Below are 6,442 nucleotides of genomic sequence, written 5' to 3'. Positions count from 1 at the left end.
TCTTTTGTTCACATGACAGAGTCTAGCATGCCAAATATTAACAGAAGAAGACAACATATAAGCAGAATCAGAAATTTTATTAATCTCAACATTCAGTTTAAACATGCCATCAGTAGCATAACCTTTCCCTACAAACATTCCATTCTTAGTTAAAGTAAATAAATCGGAACCTATGGTTTGTGTAAAACCAGCCTTATTAAGAAGAAAACCAGAAACTAAGTTCTTTCTCATTTCCGGAGTGTGCAGTACATCCTTCAGAATGAGAGTCCTGCCAGAAGTAAACTTCAACTCAACATTACCAATACCAGCAACATTAGTGGAATGGGAATCACCCAACAGCACTTTCTTATCATCGGTGTTTTCAGAATAAGTTATAAACATCCGACGATCATAGCAGACATGGCGAGTAGCGCCAGTGTCTACCCACCACCCTTCTGATCCACCAATAAGGTTGATCTCAGTAATCATAGCCACAAGTGGCTCTTCTATCATGCTAGCCTGTGGTATAGGGTTAGGCATGTTCCTGCACTTTCGTGCCATATGGCCTGGTTTTCCACACCTATAACATAGGAATTGACCAGTACCATTCTTAGGGGGTTGAATTTGTTGCTTTCCATCGTTCTTTTGAACATTCTGTTTATTTTTGTTGAAGTTATTCTTCCGGTTCTGAGGCTTGAAGTTCTTACCAGCGGGCTTGAGAACTGCAGCAGAACGCTTAGGAGCATTGTTTGCAGAGAGCTGTAAGACTTCTTCTTTCTGGTCCTGTTTTCTGGATTCTTCCTCTATACGGAGCCGAGTAATCAAACTCTCTAAGGAAAATTCCTTAGTCTTGTGCCTGAGACTGTTTTTGAAATCTTTCCAAGAAGGAGGCAACTTGTCAATTATAACAGCAATCTGAAATTGTTCATCAAGAGCCATACCTTCGGAAATTATCTCATGGGCAATTTTCTGAAGTTCGTGGGACTGCACTTCCACGGACTTATCATCAGTCATCTGGAATTTCAGGTACCTGCTAACAGCATACTTTTTGGCACCGGCTTCTTCGGTGTCATATTTCTTTTGCAGGGCATCCCACAAATCCTTAGCGGTGTTTTCCAGATTATAATAGTCATACAGGTTACCAGACAGACCATTAAGAATATAGTTTTTGCACATGAAATCGGTTTCATTCCAAGTTTCAATTTCAGAATTCCAATACACTAGATCATCTTGTTCAGCATTATCAGGAATAACAGGCCTAGGGAGAGTCAATACAGAATGCACTTTTTTAACAATTAAGAAAAACTGCATTTTCTGTTTCCACCTTTTAAAATGAGCGCCTTCAAAACGGAAGGGCTTGTTAAGGTCATTGGACATAGTTATTTCCTCGGTAGACATGATGATTATAAAGGCAGAAAAAATTGTTCTAAAATTGTTACAAACCGAACTGCTGTAAACAATAAAAACAGAACAAAGTTACCGGGAATTAGACTGAGTCGCGGACTATGTCGCTCTCTTTAGAAGATTCACGGTACTGCCCTTTAATTTGTGCAAGCAGCTCGTACAACAACCGGATGTTCCCCAGGATAAAACAGTCTGTCTAAGCAAGGAAAATACCAGTGGATTTGCACAGAACCAGTGGACAACTAACCACCAAAAAATATAAAGAACACTGCTCGAATATTTTGTAAGAGAAAAAAGGGATTAGAAAAATTTTGTGATTTTTGTTATTTAAAAACAGTGAACATAACATGATGTTTTATAGGCAAAACAATGGTATAACGGTAGCAAAAACCGTTCCAACACCAGCGTGATTAACGCCAAAAACGGTCAATTAAAACGTTAATTTACCCAGTCAAAACAGCTAGTAAAACGGCCAAAGTTTAATTAATCTGGAAATAAACGTTAGAGAGATAACCAGTCAAAACCGTTTAGCAAAAATCAAGGCACTAATTACGTAATTAAGCCTTGTTCAAAAACTGAGCAAAAATTAAGTTTAATTAATAAACCCGACTCGACCCAACCCAGCCCAGCCCGGCTCGGCTCGGTTCGGTTCGGCGCGCGTGTGTGATAAGTGGGCTTGGTAGGTAAGTCCTCCCTCTCCACAAAATGTGGGTAGCCCAAGGGCCACACCCAAATACTCCACATTCTCCAATATAAGGGAGGACAAACTTCTATTTCCCACCAATGTGGGACTTTTTGTTTTCCACAAAATTTACACCAAAACACACTTGTTCCAACAATCCCCCACTTGAATTTTTGAAAACATTTTCGAGCAGAATCCTTACACATATAGATTGTGCATACACAGAAGTGTTTTTCAACTTGAACTTCTGCATAGTCAATACGATTCAGATTTAACAAGGGTAACTCGAAGTTTTGAACCCTATCTCTGACAACGTACCTCACACGACCTATTCTTGGTGTTGTTAAAGACCCGTGCTATTACGGCCATGCACGTCTATCCCAGTATAGTGAATGCTCTAGAAATGCTGCCACACATTTCATAGGAAGCGGCCTCACTTCCACATTCACATAGGTGAATCTATCAAGAGTACTCCTGTAGCTAGGTACTCCACTCTAAATGGAGTATAGATTTCATTAAGAGTTCCTATTAACTCATCCTTGATCGCTTCAGGAATTTTATGTTTATTTAAACATAATCAACTCATATCACTCCATAACTTGTTATTACCCATTGAACCTATTTCTTGGGATCTCCAGTCTATAGGTTGGGTTACCATTATGTGTAACTCATTTCAACGGCAATAGTCCCATTTTCTTAGACGAATTATGGACTTTCTCTCTAGCTAATCCTTTCGTCAAAGGATCAGCCAAATTATTCTCCGTGCGTACATGATCCACTCTCACAGCTCCAATAGAAAGATATTCTCTTACAGTGCTGTGCTTACGACGTATTTGTCGTCTCTTACCGTTGTAGTAACGGTTCTGAACTTTTGCAATAGCCGCGGTACTATCACAATGGATCAAGACAGCAGGTAATGGTTTTTTCCCACAAGGGAATCTCACCTAGCAGGTCTCTTAACCAACCTGCTTCTTCACTAGCTGAAGCTAGTGCTATCATCTCTGACTCCATGGTGGACTGAGCTAAAATAGTCTGTTTCTTAGACTTCCAAGATACAGCTCCACCGGCTATAGAGAAAATATATCCACTAGTAGCCTTAGAGTCGTCTGATAAGGTGTTCCAGTCGGCATCACTATAGCCTTCTAGTACAGCTGGAAACCTCTCATAATGTAATCCTAGGTTCATGGTCCTCTTAAGGTATCTCATGACCCTTTCAATAGCATGTCAATGCTCATTACCAGGACAACTAGTAAACCTGCCTAATAATCCCACGACATAGGCAATGTCGGGTCTAGTGCAATCAGTGGCATACCGAAGGCTGCCAATGACGCTCGCATAATCAGATTGCCTTACGGCTTCACCAGTGTTCTTAAATAACTTTACACTGGGATCATAAGGTGTACTAACAGGTTTACAGTCAAAGTAACCATATTTCTTTAGGATTTTCTCAATTTAATGAGACTGATCCAAAGAAACTCCATTTACTGTCCTAGTAATCTTAATACCAAGGATTACATTCACCTCTCCTAGATCTTTCATATCAAACTCAGCATTTAACAATAGCTTCACATTATTCACAGCGTGAATATTCGAGCCAAAAATTAACAAGTCATCCACACACAGACAAATTATAGTGCAAATGTCATTCTCAAATTTTACATATATGCACTTGTCACTACCATTTATCTTAAAACCATGTGAAATGACTAAGTTATCAAATTTTTCATGCCATTGTTTAGGTGCTTGTTTGAGACCATAAAGAGACTTATCTAATTTACATACCAGATGTTCTTTTCCTGGGATGACAAAGCCCTCTGGTTGATCCATGTAGATTTCTTCTTCCAATTCACCATTCAAGAATGCTGTCTTTACATCCATCTGATGTACTACAAGATTAAAAACAGAAGCAAGAGACATTAGCACTCTAATAGAAGTTATTCTAGTAACAGGTGAATAAGTATCAAAGAAATCAACATTCTCCCTTTGTCTGTAGCCTTTAGCTACCAAACGAGCTTTATACTTATCAACGGTCCCATCAACTTTTAGCTTTCTTTTTAGGACCCATTTGCAGCCAATTGTTCTGCATCCTGGTGGCAACTCAGTCAGATGCCAAGTTCGATTAGACTCAAGTGAGTCCATTTCATCATTCACGGCTTCTTGCCATAAATCTGAATCAACTGAGGCTAAGGCTTCTTGGAGGGTAGAAGGATCCTCCTCTACATTGAGAACTTCAAAGTCCGGGCCAAAGTCTTTTGCCACTCTAGCCCGCTTGCTCCTTCTTAATTCGGGTTCAGCATCTAAATCCTGTGAGTTAGACCTGACTGCAGGAATAAAAGAGGAGGACGAACCCCCACTATTTCTAGATTTAAAAGGAAACCTGTCCTCATAAAAATCAACATCATTAGATTCAATAATTACTCGTGCACTTAAATCAAAGAATCTATATGCTTTACTATTAACAGCATAGCCAATGAATACACATTCATAAGCTCTACTAGCTAACTTAACTCTTTTAGGATCAGGAATCCTAACATATGCCAGACAACCCCAAGTTCTGAAATAAGAAATGTTAGGTTGTTTGTTACGAAGTAATTCATAAGGAGAAATCTTACTCTTAGTCTTTGGAATACGGTTCAAGACATAACAAACAGTGAGAAGAATTTCTCCCCACCAATGATCAGCAGCACCAGAATTTAAGGAAATAGCAACTACTAACTCAGTAAAGGTTCTATTTTTCCTTTCAGCCTTACCATTCATTTCTGGAGAATAAGGAGCTGATCTTTCATGTATGATACCATGTGAGTTATAAAACTCTACAAAAGCATCAGTATCATACTCAGTTCCACGATCACTACGCAACCTTTTTATTTGCTTGTTGAACTGATTCTCAAACTCTGTCACAAACAACTTAAACATATCAAAAGCATCACTCTTATTTTTCATCAAATAAACACGAGTATAATCAGAACAATCATCAATAAAGGTGATGAAATATCGTTGTCCATTTCTGGTCAACGTTCCATTATATTCACAAATATCAGAATGAATTAAATCTAACGGTTCTGAGTTTCTAACAACAGACTTATGAGGTGTTTTTGTAATCTTAGCCTGACTACTAAAATCACATTTATCAAAGTCATTGAGGGAAACATTAGGGATAAGGCCTAAATTGCTCATATTTTTTATGAGTCTTTTGTTCACATGACAGAGTCTAGCATGCCAAATATTAACAGAAGAAGACAACATATAAGCAGAATCAGAAATTTTATTAATCTCAACATTCAGTTTAAACATGCCATCAGTAGCATAACCTTTCCCTACAAACATTCCATTCTTAGTTAAAGTAAATAAATCGGAACCTATGGTTTGTGTAAAACCAGCCTTATTAAGAAGAAAACCAGAAACTAAGTTCTTTCTCATTTCCGGAGTGTGCAGTACATCCTTCAGAATGAGAGTCCTGCCAGAAGTAAACTTCAACTCAACATTACCAATACCAGCAACATTAGTGGAATGGGAATCACCCAACAGCACTTTCTTATCATCGGTGTTTTCAGAATAAGTTATAAACATCCGACGATCATAGCAGACATGGCGAGTAGCGCCAGTGTCTACCCACCACCCTTCTGATCCACCAATAAGGTTGATCTCAGTAATCATAGCCACAAGTGGCTCTTCTATCATGCTAGCCTGTGGTATAGGGTTAGGCATGTTCCTGCACTTTCGTGCCATATGGCCTGGTTTTCCACACCTATAACATAGGAATTGACCAGTACCATTCTTAGGGGGTTGAATTTGTTGCTTTCCATCGTTCTTTTGAACATTCTGTTTATTTTTGTTGAAGTTATTCTTCCGGTTCTGAGGCTTGAAGTTCTTACCAGCGGGCTTGAGAACTGCAGCAGAACGCTTAGGAGCATTGTTTGCAGAGAGCTGTAAGACTTCTTCTTTCTGGTCCTGTTTTCTGGATTCTTCCTCTATACGGAGCCGAGTAATCAAACTCTCTAAGGAAAATTCCTTAGTCTTGTGCCTGAGACTGTTTTTGAAATCTTTCCAAGAAGGAGGCAACTTGTCAATTATAACAGCAATCTGAAATTGTTCATCAAGAGCCATACCTTCGGAAATTATCTCATGGGCAATTTTCTGAAGTTCGTGGGACTGCACTTCCACGGACTTATCATCAGTCATCTGGAATTTCAGGTACCTGCTAACAGCATACTTTTTGGCACCGGCTTCTTCGGTGTCATATTTCTTTTGCAGGGCATCCCACAAATCCTTAGCGGTGTTTTCCAGATTATAATAGTCATACAGGTTACCAGACAGACCATTAAGAATATAGTTTTTGCACATGAAATCGGTTTCATTCCAAGTTTCAATTTCAGA

This window comes from Chenopodium quinoa, unplaced genomic scaffold (assembly GCF_001683475.1).
Source record: "Chenopodium quinoa cultivar QQ74 unplaced genomic scaffold, ASM168347v1, whole genome shotgun sequence".
NCBI classification, from domain to species: Eukaryota; Viridiplantae; Streptophyta; class Magnoliopsida; order Caryophyllales; family Amaranthaceae; genus Chenopodium; species Chenopodium quinoa.
This window is presented reverse-complemented; position numbering follows the sequence as displayed.